At 31.8% G+C, this 25,873-nt stretch overlaps 1 protein-coding gene across 1 annotated transcript in view; it reads left to right on the top strand.

Moving 5' to 3' along the window:
- Window positions 1-25,873, top strand: part of LOC127735114 (probable G-protein coupled receptor 139) — a 98,806-nt gene that overhangs the window by 49,716 nt on the left and 23,217 nt on the right. Inside the window, exon 2 of the mRNA XM_052245203.1 lies at window positions 5,795-5,868. The gene's annotated coding sequence lies outside the window, so the exon portion shown is untranslated. The remainder of the gene's footprint in view (window positions 1-5,794; window positions 5,869-25,873) is intronic.

The following is a 25,873-nucleotide window of genomic DNA, read 5'->3' as shown; positions in this document are numbered from 1 at the left end:
ACCAATACAATGAATATTATTGAGGTTATGCTTCTGTTATCATAGCTTTCTAGCTACACCGTTTTACAACCATAACAGATGCCCCATCTGTACATAAACTACCAAGGTTTTTGTCTATTTGAACTAAAATCTTTAAGTTTTATATCAACAATTAAGATTTCAAGAGTTTCTGCCTCAACAGAATCAGGGATTGCCAGGGCATTTTCTACAAAAAAAAAGAGTAGACACCTATTATTGTCCGCGAACTGAGGAAACAAACATTGTATGTTACGTCATCAATTTTCTTCGTGTTTGCTTAGCTTAGTAAACCGGTACCACCCATGACTCCACACCGGTACCAACCGATTTTGAAAGCATTATTAGACTTCTAAGAAAATCATATTGCAAGGTGTACCTGAGCTAATAGCAGGTTAGATATAAATTATTTGGAAAAATAATACCAAACTATATTTAGAAAGTGACTGTAATGACGTTATGAAGAATTGTATGCATCAGTGAATCATGTAAATTGAATCCATGCAACTCGGTTTATAGCTTTCAGTATTCTTTTTTTATGCACCCGTCGTAGCGGAAGTTTAAGTTTTACCCTTGTCCGTCTGTACGTTCGTCCGTACGTCCGTACGTCCAGAAATTGGTTTCCGTTCTCTAACTTTAGTTTGCCTCAATCAAATGTTATGAATCTTATACACAATGCTTATAACCACAAAACACAGATCAAGTTTCAATTTTGGTGGCGTCACTTTTACCGTTCTAGAGTTATGCTCCCTTACAAATGGAAAAATTGCTGAATTTTTCGTTTCCGTTCTCTAACTTTAGTTTGCCTCAACCAAATGTTATGAAACTTATACACAATGCTTATTACTACAAAACAAAGATGATCAAGATTGAATTTGGGTATTGTAACTTTTACCGTTCTTGAATTATGTCCCTTTATAATTTTACATGCGAGCGGGGGCATCATATGGGACACATTCCCCATTTTTTATTTTGTATCTGAATGTCGTTTTCTGCAGTCTTTTGTTGTGTCTGTTCAGTATTTTTATTAACAATACTTCTTGATTGATTGATGAATTGATTGTTGGTGTTTAACGCCACTTTGAACACTATTGGCTATGTTGTGGTTGTCAATTTTTATTGGCGGAAGAAGTCGCAGTGCCCTTAAACCATACTTCTTAATACGTCCTTACTAATATTTGTCTCTACAAGGCGGACGTAAAACATAAATGTGTACGCAGGCTAATCCCTTTAAGAATTTACAAAATCGTAAATTTTTTCTTGCTTTTAATGATTTAAGGCTTGCTTATTCTTTGTAATCCTTTTTCTTTGTACAATGGAAAACATTGTTACATTTTTGTTGGATAATGGAATGTGAACATGCACAAACGTGCTTAAATTAAGTGGGAATCGATCACTGAAAGGTTTAACTTAGATTAACTTTGATTTTCAAAATTAAATATAGGATGAAAGTTAAAACCGAAATGCTAGCATCACATCTTGCTATGCATTTGCTTTTGAAATAAAAAATGCTTATCTATATTATGCTCATCTTTTCTGTAAATGAAAACTGGACAAGAAAAATTTCCAGGCTAGACGCAAATGTTTCCCCAATCGTTTATCAATCAAGACTGAATTAGTAATTTTGCAATAAAGCAAATTGTTATGTCTCATGCCATTTTCTTTTCACTGCGTTATAATAAAATACTTTATTAAAAGCGCCCATATTCAGGCAATCGGATTATAAATAATTCAGCTTCATTTTCGAACGACGAACTTAAAAAAAATGTCATTTGGAGAATCTATTCTTTAATTTTTATAAAAAAAGAAAATGTCATGACGTTCCTTAAAATGAATAATTGTTCTATTTGACATAAAGATTAAAAATATTTATAATAAATCATTCATTTTTCTGGAAATTGATTTGTTATTGTAATGGTAAATGTGACATAAATAAATAATACAATATCGTTGAGTCGTTATGATCTACATTCTTTATGCAGAGAAAAAAATGTGTTAGAAAATAGCAATCTTCTATATCGAGATTGCAGCGTCGTATAAAACATATAGGGGAAAATATAATTATAACACAAATGTCTAGCTACCAAAAAACTAGGGTAAATCTGAATGATCCATATATTCTAACTTTGTGTTAATCGTCGGCAATCTTCGATCTTAGTTTGAATGGTTGATTGTTGTTTGCTTAACGTCCAGTGGAAAATATTTCATGCATATTCACCACGTGTTTTAAAACATTTATTGCACATCTATTGATATAGTCATTAAACATAAGAATTATATGTTAAGAGATGACACAAAATTTGTCTAACTTATATTCAATATTTGTCCATTTGTGATTAATACAAGAATATCTAACTAAAATAAAAAATGGAAGACCCTATGAAAATAAATTCTCAAAATTACTTATTCAATAATGATTAAAAATGAGGAAAGAATGAGAAATATGAAAAAAAATATATATTTTTTATCCCATCTTTTAACATAATAAGGTAAATCAATTGCTCAAGACATGATGTGTTTTCAGGAAGCTGAAACAATTGAATCATTTTCATTCCTAAACTCTAGACACTTGCCCATTCTTCACTTGCCCGTCTTCCCATCGTCCGAATGAAATATAAACAAGAGACTTCTTGTCATCAGTAGATATTTGTCATATTCTAAATATCGCCCAATGTTCGTTGTCATTTCTGCTGCAAGGTCAAAATTTCTTATTCTGCAAGGTTACACTTTAACCGTAGATATCATTTTTTTCTTTTTTTACGCCAATAACACTTCAAAAGTTAATCTGAAAGAGATAAAAGAAGTCGAGAAAAGTGGTTTAATAACAAAACAGCGCACTGGGACGTATTGTTCTGATTAGTCGTCTCAGTATCGTGCTTGTTTCAATAAATGTTTCTCCGAAGTTGTATATTAACCTAGTCTGTTGTGAAGCTGAAATTTTGGCTGTTGCTTTGTTTCTTTACATAACTATATACATTGACAGTACAGTAAATAGGTTTCTTAAGGTTGAGATCATTTTCTATCGAAATTAAACGATACAATATGTTATATTACTTTAAACTGAACAATCGGATTCACGATCTGATAATGACAAGGCGGTCTGCGATTGTCCATATTGATCGTATAGTACATGTATAACAAATCTGACAAAAATCAACAGTTCTGTTATTTCTTATTCATAAATCAGATTCCTTGCTCATACAGTATATTCTACATATATATAATTATGCATGTGTTTGTGGATTTTTTTCTACAATCATCTAGACAGATCCATTCTATGTCTTTCAAAAACACAAATACCTCATTTTAAGATTTTCTGCTTGAATCTTAGTCTGTCAATCTGAAATTAATTTTTCAGACGTTTAATTTCATAATCACGATCAATTCATGAATGTATTACTTCATTTGCTTCAGTTATGGTTGTATTTCATCAGGATTCGAAGAAATGTTTACTCCATAATGGTTATAATTTTACAAAATTACAAGAAATTTCAATTTTGCATGCATGTCAGAAAATATCCACTCTTAGAGCACCAAGTGCTTAGATTTATACCTTTTTAGCGTGTTTATTTATTTTAGTACCTTATATGCATGGGAAAATTCATTACTTGTAAGAGTATATAATATGTATGATTTTGAAGTACCGATAAAAACATTGAGACGATTTTTATTGACAACCGTACAAGGCAATACCAGGTTTGATCCGAATCTTCGTGTTACAAATTTTATGTGATCTTGTACTTCAGTATATATTTCAGTGTTGTTCAGAAAAGTGATTTAACATACCTGATGCATACAATCGGTTGATACAACAAATAAATCATAAGGGTTTTACATCTCTTTTTATTCAGAATGATGCATAAATTATAAGGAATAATTTTCTCATAAGAAACGGATTATCTGGATATTTAGCGACAGGGGAAAAATCGACATTAGCAGGTGTTGAGGATTTATGTGACGTAAATTTCGGGATAACCTGTCAGAAAAAAAGCTATAAACTGTTCAAAAATTAATTTACCAAAAAGCATGTCTAAAGCTTGAAAATTTCAAATTATGGCATTTAACATTGTGAAATTGAACGAAAAGATTATAGAAACTCCATGAAAGTATGTTTTTACATTTTGAACTGTATTGTTAAGGAACAGTATTATATATTTCACTTCAATCGTAGAGATTTATTAGAATTTAATGTATGTCATCGTGTCATGGTGTTTTATCAGAATTTTCGAATTAATGTAAAAATTCTTACGGATTTTAAACCTTAAATCAGCTGTATATATCTTTCTATTAAACAAAAATGTTTTTGAAATGTTTATTAAGTTATGACATTCAAGTATAAAAACGAGGACTTCTAAATATCATTTGATATTTATAATATCTTGATGATGCACACACCAGGGATCGTATAGAAAGTATCAAATTTAGTTTTGAATCATCAATTGAATTTGTACTTATTACACGTTTTTTTCCACATCCTATGAAAATTTGCTACTTTAACGATCGAAATGCTTGTGAAAAAATATGAATTCGTTGCATTATCGATAAAAAGGAGGTCGAAAATACCAAGGGGGCTATCAAATACCAAAAATCATAGAAAATACAGTCAGTACCACGGCCAAAAAGAAAAATGACGAATACAAAAACAAGTCCATCAAACAGCACTTTGTTGACAGAGTGTAGAAACATTAAATTACTTTTGTAGATAATACTATTTTACAAATTGAAGTTTTATATCCGTTTCCTGACAAGTGTTGTTTTAAATGTGTTACTTTTTGGAACAATAAAACAATTTTGACGTTACTCGATAAATTTTTATATCACAGCCACTTTCCAATTTCATTGTGCTGAATTACTTTTTGTTTAACGGATATTAATGGGAAGTTTCTTGGTCTTATTACCAGTGATTAACATATGTATAACGTGTTATTTCTAATTGTCAAAATACATGTTCTCCATAAGTTATAGACTTTGGAATTTCTACTTTAAAAATATTCCATTAAAATGCATTAGATCTGAAAATTTGTAAATTCAAAAGAAATCAACTTTTGCTAATGGTCTAATTAGTATATAATTATTGTGTTTTGTCTATAAGAAAAATGTTTAACTTTGAAATTGAATGTTTGTACAGCTTCTATTTCAATGGTTATACAAACACAGTAAAATGTAAACTCTTTCTCATTTTACTTGCATTGTTTTGTTAATCATTTTCAGAACACGAGAAAGTCCATTTAAAAGATCACAAAGTTATAAATGTATAAATAAAATTATATGTCAGAGTCTCATTTTACCCTTAATGGAAGAGGCTAGTCGTTACTTTGTTAATTTTCAGTCAAGCCAGTCCTTAATCACGATGGACTTCATTGATAAAGGTTTAATATACTATAATTTCCTTGTACCACCTTCGTTTAAAACTACATAGACCTACAGTATGAACCCTTCGTAGCACGTACACCGCTAGTATATGTCATATGGAGTTCATTCAAGCGTATATTTACGATATTTTCCTCATAATGCGATAAGTACAGGCGATGAGGATATATAATGATTTACCTATAATAACATCCCATCAGATTCAGAAAGGCTTGGCGTATGCACAGATTAACATACTGTAGAGGACGTGCATGTTGTTTTAATGCTGCATAAAATCAACATTTGACGAAATTGATTGGGTGAACTTCACTGATTTTGTGTAAATTGAGAAAGAGCTTGTTAGTTTTCTGTGGAAATTTTGTGCTTATTAACGAGTTAAAAATCCAATGATAACAATTTTTATTTTCAGGCTACGATTAACATTCAGAAATCAAAGGACTTGCAGTAGTAATTAATATGGACAAATGATTTCTATTGGAAAAAGTAAGTCATATATTTATATTCCTCTTGATTTTCGATACATTAGTAATTCACCTTAGTTTTATTTTTAACATACTTTTAAAGACATGACATATATAACATGATTGCAATGTTTTACAAAGGGATATGGAAACAAGATATTAACCTTAGATCATTAATTTGGCTTATATTAGAGATATCAATAAGAGCATAGAACAAAAACTCATTGATACCTGTCAAAATGTATAGCCTGCTTTATTAACTACATGTATGTTTTTCACGCCCAGGTACTTAATAAAACATTACTCAAACTGTTTTGGTAAGCTTTGTAAATTCCGAAATTGGTATTGGATTTTGCAAGGTTGACCTTAGAAGACTTATGCTATTCTTTTTAAGCCCATTTTGGTAATATAGCTCCGCTCGTTTAGCATATTTAAATTACTAGTATACACCCTTGGCAATCACATTTTTGGGTTTGAGCGTTTCTGGGAAAGGTAAATCAAGAAAAGCGATTTGGACGCACCACATTTCTAAAGTTTTATTTTTATTTTATATAAATCTGTAAAAGCATTTCGTAGCATCACTTTAAAAAAAATATTATCTTCGTAATGGTTAATATTATATTCTACAAAATCTACATATTTCCGTCTTTCGATGTTATTATCTGAAGCACAAACATGACGTGAAATAATTGGATATTAATAATAATGTAATATAACCTGTAGGATACAAAAATTAATAAGTGCGAAATTAATTATCTATTAGATATTAAAATGTCGTGTGCTGGGAGTAATAAGATAGATCTAAATGTTTGAATAGTATTGACAATTTCTTTCCTATTTTCATCGTATATGAGGCATTATATGCAGTACCAATTATCCGTATAATGCACTAAGTATGAGAGGATCAAATAGAGTGCACCTAGACAAATAGAGCGCACCTGGTAACTTCCTATGCAAATTACATATTAAATAGATTTGTTTCGGTACAAAAGAATAGGTTACATCTTTGACTTACAACTAAGAAGTTTAATATGAATAAAAATAACGCTATAAATTTGATACGATCGAAGCGCTTTCCTAGGTTATTTAACCTTCATCACGAAAGCTTAAACGCAAAAAATGATAGTCAAAGGATTTATATGTACTTTAACAAGTGAAGAGCTTTATGACCAAAATAGATGGTCAAATACATCCAAAGTCAAACGTTAGTTTTATACTTATCTCTTAATTTATCAACGGAGAATTTAAGAAATGTTGCAGTAAATCATTTCAGTCCCGAAGCTTAGGCTAATGAACTGATGATAATTACTGAAAAAGAACAGGCAAAATTGACTTTGGATGAATTTAGTTATTTTTTTAGGTCCTTTTTTTGTCATGTAGCTCCTCAACTGTTTCGGTTCTTATACATCCTTGGCTTTCAACTATTCGGGCGTTCCTGATGAAGGTAATTCCAGAAATTTATAAAATATTGTTTATGTAGTTTAGATATAAAGTAAAAAGTTAACAGATGTTATAAATGTTGCATCCAAAATAATGAGAACATTGTTTTTGTTCATTTTTTCACGCCAAAGTAATCTCTAAAATATAGTATTAGTAACCTACTTCTAAAGATTTAATAGCGTTTGTAAGTGTTGATAGAGATTTGAAAGACATATGCAATGATTAAAAATGATTTTAAAATGTTTAGATAAGCAAGTTTTACAACATGTTATCTCGTCTACCGACTTGCATACTTTTACCCAACATCCATTATCATATGATCAGAATTTCTGTTTTTGTAGATTTAATATTTGGTGTTCATCTTAATATTTTATGAGTAGAATGACCCGCTAATGTAAAAGTTCACAAAGTGGGGGTGTGGGATATAGGGGGTAAAACGGTCTGCAAAGTACAAACAGAAGGCAAATACAGTGAGAAAAGGGTAAATATCACAGAAAAATGGGGATTTGGGAAACCAGCACCCCCGTGTCACCCACTCGTTTATTATGTTGCTTTTAAAAGATTACGATGTTAATACACTTGAAGCAAGAGTTGTTTTATGTTCCCGTTCATTCCAATCCTCAAAAAGTAAATAAGGAAATTTAGTCGTCTAGAGAATCTTTACGAGAAAAATTAATTTACACGATTATGTAAACAATATAATTTACATATAAAGAAAAGTTAACAGATGTTGTAAATGCAATGTTGCATTTGAAATGAACATATATTTTTTTATAAAGTCACATGACAAACACGCATGGAAAACGAAAGTTAATCCATACCATAGTACACACACACACACACATTACAGCATCACCTTTAATCTTACAAAGTGTTTACTACAAAACAAAGATTTTAAAAAACAAGACGTCTTTTTGTGTAGTTGTGAATTGTCTCATTGAAGTATACCTCACGCCACCTTTTATCCATTTTTAATTGCTAGCCTTAAGGACAGCAATAATAACGATAATGGTTAAAATATGTATATAATATGTTTTCAAATCCGTTTAATCTGTTTCAACTGATAAATGTGCATCAATGAGAACAGGAACACACTAGATTTTCAATGTGTATACAAAAGATTCATAATGTCCAAATAATATCTACAGTTTACAAAAGAAAAACAATTTCATCCGAAATTACTTTTCTTGTGAAGGCTTTATTATGCACTTGGCACTTATTCTAATGAACCAATAACACTGTCAAACAGTACACCATGGTACAATGGTTACTTCCATGATAGTATCATTCGGCATACTAGCCAGTCTATACAGAAAATGCGATTTGCATTAACAAATAGCTTTCACTACAAGTGGAACAAATTGGTATTATGATGGTCAGACATTTGACGAATGTAAACATATTAGAATCTTTAGACGATCTAAACAAACAAATAATTGATGCATTCTGGGTCTGATTTTATCAATCATCACCAAGTACGACATATTGTAAGGCGTGGGGAGAAACGTTTACTGAATTTATTGTGTTCTGAAGCGTTCCAAAACAGTATATGATACTTGCGTTAGGTAATATGTAGCATAATATGTATTGTCTGTAGAAGGCTGGTTGTTCAACTGAAGAATACATCTCTTACTTTCGTTGAAGTTTTGCAGAATGCAAAATCGCTAACTAACAATTTTTTCCTAATGTTATAAGCTGCATGCATGTATAAAATTTACCGTATGCCGATTTTGATAGTAATAGTAATAATAAAAGAAGTAATTATCATTAAATACCAATTTAAGTCTTCAGTTTAACAGATCCGGTGATCGAACCCGCAAGTTCTTTCAAATTCCACCAGATCACCAAGGCGCTGGATTTATTCGGAATAAGCCTAACTTCTCTACTTAAACGTCAGTCATTTACCCTAACGAGATGACACTAATTTAATATAACAGCGACATCTCTTTTTGGATTTTGATCTATCTGTTTTCCAAAATAACCGAGAAAAACACCATTTGTTTTGTTCCTGTTAGTTTATATATTGTTTTTCCTTTGACGCTACTTTGGCTCAACTTACGTCGCTAGGGATGCTCTTTTTGTTTCTATGAACGTATTTGGTATATGACTGAGCAATCATTAAGCACAAAATTTGTTAACCACAATTTAATGGAAACCCTACAAAAATTTGATGGCTACAAATATTTCGATAGGAAGTCTGGTCCATTGGAACTTACTTATGAATGTTATGTATATATCATGTTTGATGGACTTTAGAAAGTGTTTTCATCGGTAAATTTTTGCATTGTACGATGTCATACTTTTCTTGGAATGTCTACATTTTACACTTAATCTATTTAGAGGTTAACGATTGATATCCAAATCTAATGTATCGGTTTGTTCTACTTCTTTGGTCGGTATGTGTCAGTTTACCTTTAGGTACGTTATCTACAGAACCGACAATGACAGATCAAATAAATATTTCCATTGCAAAACTAACTCAAGTTGGCTGAATACTTACAAACATGTTTAACCTCGTAGCAGCCTGTCTTAAATTCCGAGTCTGTTGTCCCGGGGTTAAGACGGGGTTTATTTTCCGTTAAGTTGTGAAGAGTTTTCACACACGAAAAGTCTTATCATTTTATTTAGTTTGCCGTTTATACATTATATGTACTTCGGTATAAAAAATGTCAAATTTTCCTCTCTGCAGTTTACTTTTCTATAATTCGTAAATACACGTTGAATTTAGTTAAAGCAACAAGTCTTGCATATAAAAGCAGCAAACGCCATTCCCTATCCTATACAAAAGGCTGAAAACAAATTCTACCACGCAAAAAGAGGAAGAAAACAAACAGGGCAATCAAAAACCGATTGATAATGAAACTGACATCATGTCATAGGTCATAAAATTGTGAGCAATGTTTCTTTGAAGAAGCAAACAGTTTTTTTGCATATATGTTATGCGATCTGTTATTCGTTAGCACCCGTCTGTTTGCAGTTTGCCGTTCAGTTCATGTAAAATCTTTTTGACACTGATTGAGAATGAAGGTTTATTTAGATTATAGAGATCTCTTATCAATTGATTTAGAGAAATAATTATGGTATGCATTGCGTCGACGTTTGAAGATGTGATTTTTTTAATGTCCTTCAAAAAAGCATAATTTATAATCTTTACATGGTATAGTTCTCTGTTGCAGCGACCTTGTGCAATCATTGAGAAATTCAAATATTTTAGCAGATTAATCGTGCCGTTGTTTCTTTAACTTTAATTACTGCTGGTGCCATTATGAATAAGGTGTTTCTTGCTGTCATAGGTCAAGATATTATGGTTGTTTTGATTCAATTAACGTTATCATCAGTAACAGAGGACCTATGATGTACAATAATTTGGAGCACCTACAATTTCAAGAAGCAATTGAGTCCCGGGATCTTGTTCGTATGCCTTTTTATCTTAACAATGATTCTAATTTGAGACCATCTTATAGTTCAATGAATAATTTCTATGAATGTTAAAGAGCATTTGACTGTCTGTGGAAAAGGAGATTTGAGATTCCCCGATACAAACTCAATAATTATATCTGCACTATAGTAATTCTCAGTTTAATTTTATATTCTCAGTAAATACTAAGGAGAGCTTGTACTCTTTGACATTTTCGCTGCCTACCTTTATATACCAATATAATGAGAAGAAATTACTCTAGCAGAAAACAACAACAAACTATAATTGGTGACATATGTCTAATTTTGTGTGCATAAAACTTAATGATATCGTTTTAAAAACATCAAAAATTGGTTAGCATTTTTTTCTGATGTTGCGCTGTTTAATTCTGTTTTCCACTTTATTACATTGGGAGATGTACAACTAAAAGGAAAATTTTTATAAAATATATAAATCAATGTTTCCACATCTGTTACCCAAATTAGGACGTCATTATCAAAACTAAATCTGTAAAAAATCGTGTTATATTTGAGTAAATAACATATTGTTTAGATTTGTCAAGTCTGGTTAAGTATTTGTTGTTAAATTTCTTCACACTTAGTGATTTATCAGGCAGAAAATATAAAATAATTTCTCTATTTTTCTTTCGGAAATTTAATCCTAAATCTGATATTTATTATCAAATAAATAAATAATTAAATTGATATAAACGTAAATATTTTCCTATGCTTAAGTTATTTATAACTTACACAAACAATAAATTCATTCTTTAAACTGAATCAGTCCACACATTCCAAACGAGCCGAAATCTTATAATTTATGAGAGAAAAACAGGGTGGCAATTCATTCAATTGATAACAAAACACTTATTTAGCATTGATTTACAATGTTTATAATATATAAATTTACCTATCAATTATTTATAACAACTAAACTATTTTATATAGTTAGAAGTAAAAGCATGTAAACTTGTATTGTAGCCTAGAAGGCGTCTAGCTTTAGTCTCGCCTGTATACATAAAAACCCGTATAGGTTTTTTGGGTATTCCGTGATCGTTTTACTCCGTATCAGTAATAGGTCAACTATATTTGGTCTATGTATATCTTGTAAAGTTCGTCAGAAACGGCTTACATGACCTTGACCTTATTTCATGATTATGTGATCTAAGGTCAAATTTCGTGCCTGTGTCAGTTTTTTTCCCCCTATTCTGTACATAATTGGACTTCTACAATTGTTCTATAGAATCATTGTAAAGTTTACATTTCTGTTCCACGGGATTCCTTTGCCCTTGACCTCATTTAAGGATTAATTGAACAACGTTATTTTCTATGTCATTAGGTCTGTTTTTCAAGTACTGTAAGGTACTGGTTGTTAAGCAACCAATCAATCAATCGAGTGCTATAAGTGATAATAAATAATCATTGTAAGGTTTACATGATGCATGGAAAGGTTCGCCTGACCTTAAACTCATTGGGTAACATTCTCAAATTCCCAGTTTTTGGCGGAGTTCGTGTTGCTAAGTCTTTAGTTTTCTATGTTGTGTTTTGTGTACCATTATTTGTTTGTCTTTTTCTATTTAGCCATGGCGTTGTCAGTTTATTTTCGACTTGCGAATTTGAAAGTTCCTTTGATATCCTTCGCCTCTCTCTTAGTAATCGGTCAACTTATTGGTATATAAAATCTTTAAGGATGCAAATGTCAATTTGACAAGGTGGAGAATTAACCTGACCTTGACCTAAATTTTTTCAACAACATTTTACGTTATAAGTGATAAGGTCACTTTTCAGTACTTTAAGTGTTAGGTTTACTTTTTGTGTGTATAGATTTAACGGCAAAGAAAAAATATACCTAGAGGTCAATCAAACACCACAATTCGGAGAGAGATAAATACCATGGCAGAAAGAAAATAGAGAAAAAGGAAATAACATTGAACACAAAAAGCTAAAAATTGAGTAGCACAAACCTCACTTAAATCCAAGGCGATACAATGTGTTGCAGAACAGGAAGTAGTTCGGGCTTCACTTGCGGCACCATCGTGTTGCTAATGACAATTATACGTATCCGGTGAAAATTCGAAGTCTTTTTAATGTTATAAACGTGGAGAGAGTGGCGGGATTATGGCTAGGATAAATCGAACATAAATTATCCTGTGTAATCGGTGACACGGGTATTCTAAACGTGTCGATTCGCCGAATTATGAAGTGTTTGTGAAGCATTTGAAGACATGACTTCAATTTAAACATTTAAAATACTTAGTGTTATAACTTTCTTGTGAGTGGGAAACCGATATTAAACAAATCAGGATAGGAAACGCAAGCTCTGGAACATCGTATACGAGAGATATATACTCCATATGGAGGAGCAGTATATTAAGGTTCGAAAGTCTCTCATTGACCTTATTTTCAGTCGGAACGGTCCATCATAATGTTTACTTCTTTAGTTAGGTTATAGATTAACTAACTTTGATCTATTGAATTAACATAAGGTTGACATTGTCTAGTAGGGTTGAACTGACCTTGAACTCACTATCCTTATTCATTGATTAATATATGAATTTTCATGATACTTTGAGTACGACCTTGAACTCAAAGACCTTCAACCTATTATTCAATAATAATCAGGTAAGCAAATGAAGCATTTCTGTGTGTCCGCTCTTGTTAAGTTAAATGAATTGTTCTTAATTTTTTGACCGAAATGTACAAGAGTAACACCATCATTGTGGAAAAAGTATACATCAAAACTGTTCCTGGGTTTGAAAGCCTGGTCAGTTAAATGCATCATGCATATTATTTTATTATCGTCTCTTAAATTTACTAGAGGACTCATTTAGAACGTATTAATTAGTAATACATAAACAGTGTCCAAATAGCTAAGTGCAATTCACTATCATTGTTAATTACGATATTAATGAAAACAACCATTATCTTGATTGGGGAAAATTACGAAGTCTTGTTTCATTAATTGATAAGATTAAAGCATAGATCGAATACATTCTTGTGTACAAATAGACCTAAGTTTTGTTTACGAATCCAACAAATAAACAAAGCTGACATTTATGTGTATACACATGTGATTCCCACATGCAAGAATGTTTACGAAAGAAACACACCGTCGTTCTCAAGTTTTTGTATGTTCTCTCTGCTGCTAGATTTTAAAATTACTACTTCAAACGGCATTGACTTAAATGGAGGTGTTGCAAGGTCAGATTTTAATTCATTATTTTTAATATCATTAATTGAGAAACTCGTTAGAGGAAACTGATTGATGAATTGATGTTTGCTTATCGTCCAGCGACCAATGTTGCATGCATATATCAGGACGAGAACACATTAACAATTAATCGAAACGGTAGCTTCTGTAGAGAAAGTCAAACAAGTGACTGGTTTGAGATCAGAACCTCCACGGAAAAAAGAGGACAGTTCATTTGATGTAGACACAAATTTCGCCTTGCAAATGGCCAACTACGGTCCCGTCAAAGAGTTATTGCAAAGGATTTTGTTTAACGTCCTAATTCTGACCGGAGGTAGATAAGTCGACATGGGTCTCATTATTGGACGGAAAAGTCAAGGTTGACCATATAACTATACATCAGTCATTCATTTGAGTTGAGCAAGGAGGGTAAATATCTAATATAACCTCCTTGTGTTGACGAAAATTTAAAATTCGTCAAGTTGCTTTTACACTGATTTTATATTAGTTGGATTCTTTTTTCGTTTTGAAATTTTCACCTGTTATCGCTACAAATTCTACAGATCTTGCGTCAAAGATTTTATTAAAATAGGCAACGCTTTGCGACAAATTTGTAGTATAGTAGTTTTACATGCATTTAAGAAATTGAAAAGAAAATCAAGATGTAAAATGTTTATAAAATTGAAAATTCAGGTATTTTGAAATTAATTATTTGTTAATTACATATATTGCTTGTATATGTCAATCATAGTTGTATAAGAAGGTGAATACCAACGATGTTGTCACTAAATGAAACAACAAACGCTGTTATATGTATACATAAATTGTGTGTCATTCTGAACATGCATGCCATGTTTTTTGCCACTGGACGTTTCGTAACCAATTTTCATTCAACCAATCAATACCTTACTCGTTGTTGAAGGCCGTACGGTGACTTATAGTTGTTAATTTCTGTGTCATTTGGTCTCTTGTGGAGAGTTGTCTCATTGGCAATCATACCAGTTCATCATATTTTATAATTACTTGTGATTCGTATCTATCTTTTGGTGCATGTAACGTTGAATCTTATGATGAGGAATCGCAAAATGAAAAACAAATGCATTATATCACTGAATAAACCACCGCTACATTGCAATCATGCACCTTGCCCGTCCATTCGTTTGTCAAACAATTATTTTCATCACATTTTTCTCAGAAAGCCCTTAACACAATGACTTCATATTTGGTCATCAGCTCGACAGTGATTTGTTAGATACCTACTTACTATTTGCCGATTGTTTGAATTTTTAATATGTTGAATGTAGTTAAGTTTTATCGTCACACATTTCTCCAATACTACTGAACAGTATGCTTTGATATTTCGTCAGCAGCCTGATGTAAGGTGTTTGCTCTTTTCGGACCGCCCTAACACCTAATTCCTGTTTTCCGATACTTTAAATCATGGGCGGGGTTATGCTTCCGTGCATTCTTGTTCTTGAAGCTAATTCATTACCATTGATTTAAATATTTTAATTGTGGCATGTCAGTTTATTTTTAACTTATGAGTTTGATTATTCCTTTGGTATCTTTCTCTTCTCTATTGAAACAGTTTTGCAGAAACAGTTTTCAATGAACTCTTATTAACAATAAAATGTTTGCCATTTACAAAATATCAATGCTGTTTATTTACATATTCAGTCCAACCGATATATACTAAAATAATATGATTATGTAATATAAAGCATATCCTTTGTAGTTATTTATTGTTTTCTTTACCCCCACGTGTATACCAGATTAAATTGATGCTATTTGGACTTATCCCACGCCATAGTTTCACCACAGTGAGTTTCACCCACTATCATATCTGAAAAGCTTTTAATTAATCTAAAATACAGGTTAAGTTTGCTTGTGGACATCAAGAAACCCCCAAACAACCAATATCGTAAATCGATTATGTAAATTTAAGAAAACTTTGAAAAAAAACACGATGTTATCTCTTAATATTAAAACATACGTTAATGAATAAAACTGTATATCTTGAAATTCTCATTCATCTGCTTTATATAAGATATACGTATTATCTTATGAACTTGTTGTTTATAATAGTCTTCGCTTATTTCATTTGAATTATCTAAACTCGATACAATAACAGTATTGCACAACTTTTATGTCTTTCTTTTATTGAGTTATATAAAATAGTTGTATATGTTCTTAAACCGCTAATACTTGAGTTGTTCTTCTTATATCACGATATTAGACCACACACGGTCTTTTCCATATCATATCTTTTGTTGACAAAAAAAGAAAGCTTGATTGTTCCGCACTAGCATTCGATCTTATAGTAAACTTTGATATAAAAGATATTAGTTTATTTAATCATTTTGACAAAAGCGCAGATGTGTTTCTTAAGTGTCGACATAAATTTTACTGAAGGAGAAAGATCATTAAATGAAAGATGATAAAAAAAACAGTTGACTTAAAACAAAAACTGTGACGGAACTTCCGAACATTTGGATCGATAATGAGGCACAAATTGCCAAATGATTCATATTTTTAACTAGAACAGTATCTCTTGATGAGCATTGCACATATAACTATTCTATCACTTTTCATGCCAAACGTTATGATAAATCACTGCAAATATGATTATGTCATCATCGATCGGTAGAATTACAACTCGTTTTTAATGAGGCCTCTGGAGCACAGAAACCCCCAACAAAGCAACAACTTTGAAAAGTATTACCTTTCCAAAGCAGCATTTTGATAATTGTTAGCAATAGAAAATAGAAAACAAATTTTGAATAACCCATCTGCGCCAAATATTTATATAATCGAGTCGTTATGATAATTTCTTTGAGACTAATTTACAAGTGCTGTTTATTAAAGATATATACATGAAGTTATGGTTTAAGTGCTTCGTGGTTGTGTTCTTATAATTCTACCATTTCGTTCTTTGGGCAATTATCTGAATGTCTTATGTTTCTGTTTTCATTGCACGTAGATGTCTTCGCTGGGGTTTTTTTGTTTGTTTATATTTAGGGTGTTCTGTTATTTCTCACTTGAGTCAGGTTTTTGTTTGTTGATTGTTTGTCATTAGTTTGTTTGTTTGATTTTTTGGGGGGTTTCCTGTTTTTTCTAATTTGAGTTAGCAAAAAAGTGTGAAGAAGTTGAATTTATTGGCCGATTGATACGGCCTAAAACCTTAAAGAAAGTAAACAACATATATTGTATAGGACATCAGAAAATGAACAAATTGTGTATCAGATGTTACTTTCTGACGTCATATTAACATATCATATCTAGTTCACAACTTTTCCTCTTTAATTCGAAGACAGATTGCAGAGGCAGATTTAGGCGGGGGCTAGGCAGGCGTGCACCCCACCCTAAAATTTGCAAAGCATGGGTTGTCCTCAGCTAAATAAAGAATATTTCGATAATTTTACAAACAAATTTTCGCCTCGCTCCGCCCGGCAAAAATTTAAGATTGCGCCCCTAACCTAAAATCCTGGATCCGCCCCTGGATCTTGCTCCTTCATAGAAACTAATCGTTATAGAACACAGCCCTTGTTATTAAATATAATATAGTGGAAACAAATGATATAAATTCTTATTCTTATTCATATTTTCACGGTTTCTTTTTGAACTGTATACATTGCTTTCTAAGTTGTAAACTTTTTTTAAAATGGCAAAGCACAAAAGAAATTGAGGCGACGGACGAAGACTCAGCTTAGAAATTTGAATTTAAAAATAAAATAGCTCACACTGAAGCTTGTTAATAAGTTCATAAAAAATAATCGGATTAATACTGTTCTGAATAATTAGCGTACAATCGATGATAGGAGTCGACTTTTCATGATGCATTTTAAGTGTAAATAAATGAATCTGAGAATCAATGGAATAGAAGTCTTGATTTAAAATGTTGCACAGAGGAAATAAAGTCTTTATCTCAGAAAACTAAATATTGAGCAATATAAACATCATAGAAAAGTTGGAGTGCTATGATGCTCAGGAAGGGTAAGCCATTTCTTTTCCACTAACGGCACGAGTTATGTTACTCATGGTATACGGAAATGCAGCTTAAATTCCAAACCGACGAAAGCAGGACATTCTATTGACTACGACGAATAGGACAAATCCATGATCTTCTTTGAAAGATACATTTGGTAACAGTAAATCAAGTCATTGTGGAAACCGTAAAACTGTCGGAGTAATATATTTCAACTTCAACATAAAGAATCCTTTGGTTAGCAGATTTCTTTTAAGCAGAAACCATCGTTTAAGGATCGTTCGATAATAAACCCAAAGGAATGTTAACTCATGTAGATGAAAAAAATAAAAAGATGTGGTATAATTGCCAATGAGACAACTCTCCACCAGGGACCAAATGGCATAGACGTTAACAACGATAGGTCACCGTACCACGGCCTTCAACAATGAGCAAAAACCATACCGCATAGTCAGCTATAAAAGGCCCCGAAATGACAAATGTTAAACAATTTAAACGAGAAAACTAACGGCCTGATTTATGTAAAAACAATGAACGAAATACAAATTTGATATACAGCAACAAACGACAACCACTAAATTACAGGCTAGATGTGCATATTTCATATACAGCTGGTTGTGCTCAATGGAATTGACTTGGTTATCGTATTCTCTTCATAATTTAAGTTATTATTCATTGAAATCTTCACCAGATACAGAATAATGAACATGTGGAATGATTGCCAATGAGATAACTTTCCAACAGAGTCCAAAATGAAGCGGATTTAAGCAACTATAGGTAACCGTACGGCCTTCAACAATGAGCAAAACTCATACCGTATAGTCAGCTGTAAAAGGCCTCGTCATGACAAAATGTGAAATTTAAACAAAACCTCCAACGGACTTTTTAATGAAAAATCTATAAACGAAAAAAAAATATGACAGAAAGCAATAAACGACAACCAGTATTGCAGGCTCCTGACTTGGAACAGGCACATAAAGAATGTGAGGGGTTAAACATGTCTGTGAACGCTCAAGCCTCGGAGTCCTCTTAGCACGGGACAGCGGTGCATCAGCACAGCATAAGAACAAACTGTAAAGATCAGTTGGAAATGGCTTGACTCGTCACAACGACACGAAGCAGACAAAACAACTTACATAAAAGACACACAGTGCCGATCTAAAAGTACTCACAGTTACTGAAAGCTAGGTTTAATCAAACTACGCACATATAAAGACATCATTAGCAGTATTAGAAAAGCATGAACTTCTGTTTTGACAAAATATAAGTGCATATTTTCGATAGAATGTAAAAATTATAAGTTTTCATAAAAATATAGCAATACATATTTTGTTATGTTAAAATCTATTAAAGCAAAACAAAGTTAGTACCGATAAAACAATATTCAAAGATCTTACTACGATGTTAAATTGATATCCTTTAAGAATAAGTTTATTCAAAGAATCAATGAATTAACTTGGATCGTATCTAAATTTACGGCCTTTATAAACAACACTACCGTAAAAAATTAGGATGTGTTATCCCGTTTGTGATGTAAGTTCCTTTAGTAAATTTATGTATTATAATCAGAGAATACTTGATTACTTGATTATTTAGAGCAAAACTACTATCAAGATAACGGTTTGTGTCATTTAACGAATTGAACTCCTGCTTTTCCGATAGATCTGATGTATAATTATGTACAGCTAATCCATTTAGGTTTGGGTATTTTGGTCATTGTGTATATTTTCACTAATACGTTTATACAACAACACCGTATAACCAAATTTAATGTCACTGAAAAAGTCTTACAAATACCAACCAAAGGGTACAATGTATTCATCATTTCAGCTTTTATCGATAAATGTGTACTTCAGTTAGATAATTGTAAGGGATGACTATAATATATAAAAAAAAAATAGCATGCTACTTTATCGTTATTCATCTCATTAGATCTGGTTGTCATTTTTTGCAAATAGGGTGTTAAGAGGAATTGTATAAAGTTCAAATGTTAATCGAATCTGTAGTGTAATTTTGACAAATAGCATATATTTAGAAATAAATGTACATTTTTGCAGGTATAATTACATATTATGTCCTGCCAACTGTAATTGATTACATGACGTAAATACATCCATTATTGTTGATCTCTTCCAAAACAATTTAGGGGTAGTAATAATAGATATATTTTTGCAGCATGCAATGCCTTGAAGTTCATTCGGCAGTTATATCAGATTCGCATTGTTTTGCACTATTATACCTTTTTTTGTTATTATCATTATCATTTTTTTATATTTGGCATTTTTTTTATTCAATACATTTTCAATTACTATCACAAGACGACAACAGCAACGCTATCTTCTTTTAAAAATCATATCAACAAATATAAATACATAACCTTTTAGTTAAAGGTTCAGATTGGCTTTGCATAAACATTTATTTACCATGTGAAATGTCTGTAGAGTGCCACCAAATCATCGTTACCACGAAGTGTAAAAAAAATTTAACTTTCAACTTTTAAAAGAAAATGTTTGCATCAATGGATCAATCGTTGTCAAATACAGCTTATAAAAGCTGACACAGACATAAGGTCATTATAAATATAATGTTTCATACATTACTCCTATCATCTTTGTCCATTTAAGCGCAAAGACTGAAGTAATTGAAGAGCAAAGATGGAATTTGAAAAAAAAAGATTACCAAAGACACATTATTGACGAAAGGTCTCGGAAATTTAAATTTTTTTATAGTTTAAATAAAAAAAGATAACGGTTAAACTTTTTAAAATATTGCTCAAAATTGAGTATGACTTTTTTCGGTCTGAATGAATTAAATCATTATAACAGTACTTTGTAGTATATATTATGTTTTATGTAATTCTTGTTTTTTGTCGAAAGCTATTTTTATGCTTTTTGACAATGAATGCAGATAAAGTATCATAGCTTATGGGCTCAAATCGCAGGAAACTTGACAATTCAATACAACATATAGAACGGACAATTCTATTGACTTTGTAATTCTTACCAGAACCATATTTAGTCTCCGACATTTCGTGTCGTCTCATGTTATATTGAGCATTAGCACATGCTGATAAATTATACACACATCAATTTGAATGGTTTGATGCATATCGTTACGACACATAACATACTTCACCGGAAAAAAAATGTACATTTGTATCAATGTTGAGTTTATTATGTTCTGAAACCAGCATTTATTTGATTACCATACAATTTGTTATTGTCAAAGCAATGCCAAGTGATAGATTGAAAATTCAAGTGTTACGAGATAAAAATTGGCGCAAAATGCAGACATACGAGAAAAAAAATAAAGAAACGAATTAAATGAAACCTGAAAACTTCATTAAATTTTAATCAAAACCGTATTGTAATATCAAATTAGATTTACTTCAGCCACTTAAGTTTTGTCGGGTCTAGTAAATGCATAGAAGAAGCTTTTAATTCGAAATGAAACGATAGTATTTCTTAGCGTTGTGTCATTATCTGTTTAACAGCAACTATTACGCGGGAGTCGCTCGTCTTCTGAACAGTGATTCGGTTATACAAATGACGTTCACTGTTCTAATATATCCCTGTTATGTTGAAAGCTTATATCTTTCTTAGTTATCAATAACAATAAAACATTGCACATTATGTAAAAAAAGTGTCTGCGAACTTTTGATTTTCATTAAAAGGAGAAAGAGATTCTTTATTTTATTCAACAAACGGAATTGATAGATACTTAAAGTAAAAAATATCCTTAGATAGATAAATGGTTGATTTTGTGTCTGTCATTTATTTCATCCTGTATATTTTGATACTAGATTGAAATTTATGTATACACTTTAACAGTGTTTGTGATTCTTTCTGAATTCACCAGATTATGAAAGTAGTATCTGTTAAAAAGAGACAGCACTTAAAAGACAGTACACATATTGATGTAAATGAAAGCTACCCATTTAATTAACTAAAAACAAGCAATGTACACAAAATACTCGCGAAATATCTGTTCGACTCTGAACTAAACTAATGTAAGGAATAACGTCAAAGAGCTGCATGTAAAAAAGAAATTAAAAGATATTAAGGGTGCAATGTACGAAAGTGGCATCAGAACATTTGGTAAAAGACTTTATAAAAATGTCATAAATAAATTCCAAGGAAGTTACATAATAATTCAAATTTATTGGACATTTTAAACCCATTGCCTCTCTCCTTTTTTTGAACTTTTAACATATTAGATTCACTAACCATAAATTGGTTAATAACACTGGCAGATCAGTAGTCCGTACTTCGACATAGACTCGGTGATATATCATGCTTATTTGTAAGGTCTATGGCTTGATAATTTTGTAAGAATTTGTTAGAACTGCCTCAGATAAAGTTGGTCTTTGACGAATTTTGTGATTCCTTGATGAAATACTAGTTTTCTGAACACAGGCACTTGTCTCTAAAAAAATTTCCTATATACCTTAACAAAACATAGTTATATAGGATTTTTTTTCAGAGACAAGTGCCTGTGTTTCTGAAGTATTTATATAATTACATCTTTGGTAATGAGTGCTCTTCTTGATAGAGATGAATTCAGGAGAATACTTCGTACGCACGCAGTCATCATTCTTAAGTTTAATCTGAATAAAAGTGGATGTGTTAATGTCAGTGAGACGGCAACCCTATACTAAAAGTCACAAAATAGACTTTTGGAAATTGTTGTACCCTACATCTTTTTTGCAGGTAACACTACTATTGCATTAATTGACAGAAACAGTTTGCATTGCAAAATATAAACTTAAAACTTTGTATCATGGGTTCGTAGCTGCTAGACTTTTTGGGGAAAAGCAACTATTAATAGGACGTACTGACTGAACCGTCGGATTTTATAAGCTTGTTTTTAGTTTGTCAATAGTCAAGAATCGAGATGTCTGCCAGGACTCCCGGTACTTACAGACTAATAATGCAAATATTTAGTAGAATAACTGTAGACAGAGCGATAAATATAGCACAATATAGCAGATGTTGAAGTTCAAGACGTAAATTCTTTCTTATTAGTACCCGATGTTATCTTAGCTTGATTGGCACTCCACGGCAATATAATGTACAGCTCGCATCATTATAGAAAACGCGGAAACGGTACCATCACTTGTTAATTAGCTGATTAATGTCTTTATGTTATTGCTATGAATGCCTTTATAAATAACCACTAATTAATAAATACACGAGGAAAGCTGTCATAGGTAAATCAAAATATGAATATAAAGATATTGGTGACTCCATTTACGACTTTTATGATTTTATGAATGAAACGTACTTTAACAGATGAAAATGACATCTGTCATAAAATAAAACGAACATCGATTATAGCACATGATAGCATTATTATAATTCTTGACAGTGCACAAAAGACGCGGAAACGGCATAGTCATGAACATCAATGACTTCAAATGTTCAGTACATAAATAAAAAAAAATCAAAAAAATCGGGACACCTATTGACTTACATTACATTACGTAAAAGTGAAACAATTTGTGATATATATATATATACTCGAGCAAAGTGCATTTTGCATATTTATAATGTAAACACAAACTTGTATACTATAATAGATCGTCAACGATAAATATATATGTTAAAACACATACTGCCAGAGGGAATTTTTTATTGGCAACGTTTTCAAAAAATGTCTCCTCTGAAACTACAATATTTAAGAAAATGACTATATCGTTGCTTGTCATACGAAAGCCTTTGGTGTTGTTGTTTGTGCAAATGGCCTCCAAGCACCTGTGACTAATAAGGCAGGAGACCACCCTTCTGAAACATATAAGTGTATCCCTGTTTTTGCTAGGGTTTGTATTGACCAATGTAAGTTTTATGTTTTTTTCGTGAGTTTTCGGGGTTTTTGGCATTATTAGGTCTGTAATTCTTCCACTTAGGATTCTGATTGTCCTCTTAGTATCTTATGATTTTTTGGATCTACAGTCAATCATATATATAGCTTATTATATAATAGTGGATTTCAGTCGCGGTATTGCGTAGTTTCTGGTAGGTACCTTGCTTTAATGTATACTGTCAGTAATGGTATGATTACAACCTATAATTGTATTTCAATAATGTAACGTAAAGAAAGTCCTGCTATGAGAATGGAATTAAACTAAGACACATAAAGCCAATTAACTACAGACACAAATAAAACCTCCGCGTTCATCTAAATTTGTCAAAGGACACTTGATGAATATTTTAAGCATATTGAATAAATGTTAACATTCACAACCTACCAGTTTTTTTAGAAAACTAATTATTGGCCCGTTAAATACATGGGAATTCATTTTCAACCAGCATTGAAAAATGCTGATGAAACCAGAAGCGTCTACAGCATTCCTCGGTAAATATAAAGAGCTCTTTAATCAGGCAAAGACTATATTGTATTTCAATGAATACAGAAGCTATTAATATGATACGCAATGTTTATTTACCATTCATCTTATTCGATATCAAAATCATTCCGATTGATTCCTATATTCGCTAGAGTACAAGAATGCTCTTGAAAGTATATTTATCACAAATATGAATAGATGTCCGGTCATAGCAATGATTAGTAAAGTGTCATTTTGTCATGTGATTGATGTCAAAGTACCCTTATAACGTGACATACAGTTCAATAGGTTTGTAAATGGTCTGCAGCCTTTGTATTATATGATTTACTGAAAGCCTGGACCGGAAATTTAAACTATTTTCCAAATTTAGGAGGTTATTCCATTAGTCTTTGAGTCTGATGATGTTTTCAGAAAGTGAACCAGAGAAAAGTAAAAGATTAGAAAAAATGGAAGATGGTATGGTAAAAAAAGAAACAAATCGAGATAAAGGGTATGCGTCAATGAGACAGGCTCAGCATACCAACGTCACAAAAACCAAATACATCTAGATGGTCAACATAAAACATGGTTCGAGGTCTGGAGCTGGCATGTCAGTAACTGCTAGTAGTCTGTTAATATATGTTTATCATTGTTATTTTGCTTCATTTCTTTTGTTACCTATTCTTACATCTCACTCGGACTTCTTTTAAACTGGGTTTTACTGTGCGTTTTGCTATGTTTGGTTAAACCACAAAGAGGTATAGGGGCAGTGTTTATAACTCACGAACCATGTTTAACCTCGCTGCATTTTTGCGCCTGTCCCAAGTCAGGAACCTCTAGCCTTAGTTAGTCTTGTGTTTTTTTTAAATTTTGGTTCATTGTATGTTTTGAAGTTTAGTGTGGCGTCCATTTCGCTGAACTAGTATTCGTTAATGTTTAGGGGCCAGCTGAAACTTGTCTCCGGTGTGGGATTTTCTCGCTGCGTTGACGACGCATTGGTGGCCTGTGGCTGTTTTCTGCTCGGGTCTGGTTGTTGTGTCTTTGACATATTCCCAGCTTCCATTCTCTATTCTATTTAGACAAGATGGTGCACTGTTGGTCATTCTAAGGATCAATTTGTATTGTTTAGAGAATCAATATTAATAGGAGCAATACGACGGTTGTGCTAATGTAGCAGGATATACAGACCCTTCCGGGGCTCCTGAGGTCATCACTTGTTTTTTTGTCGGGTTTGTGTCAATCTTATGTTTTCATAGTAGTGTTTTGTGACTTTTTTTATCATGGTGGTTTCTAGGGTTTTTTTTGTTTTTTGTATTGTCTCCTTTAGATATTATTTCCCTACTTTTTTATTTTACACCCGCTCAAGACTTTTAATGTTGTATTTAAACTTTAAAAGAATCTACTTAACTAACCGACAAACGTGTTCCTTTAATTTAAATATTGCTAATGTTTGTATTGTTTAAATCGTAGGAGATGATGCATATTTGACACGAATCTGTAATGATATTATAACAATTTCTTCAACTAATTTTAAAACCATCTAGCATGTTAAAATATCCATTAAAATTCTATAATAGGGTGGTACTGCTTGACAGAAACTAAATAAATGCGGTCAAAATATGATTTCGTTACAGAAATTTAAATATAAATTCCTTAAATTTTAGTATGTT

Source organism: Mytilus californianus, unplaced genomic scaffold (genome assembly GCF_021869535.1).
Source record: "Mytilus californianus isolate M0D057914Y unplaced genomic scaffold, xbMytCali1.0.p SCAF_3, whole genome shotgun sequence".
NCBI lineage: Eukaryota > Metazoa > Mollusca > Bivalvia > Mytilida > Mytilidae > Mytilus > Mytilus californianus.
The sequence above is the reverse complement of the archived record's forward strand: the minus strand, read 5'-3'. Positions and strand labels throughout refer to the sequence as shown.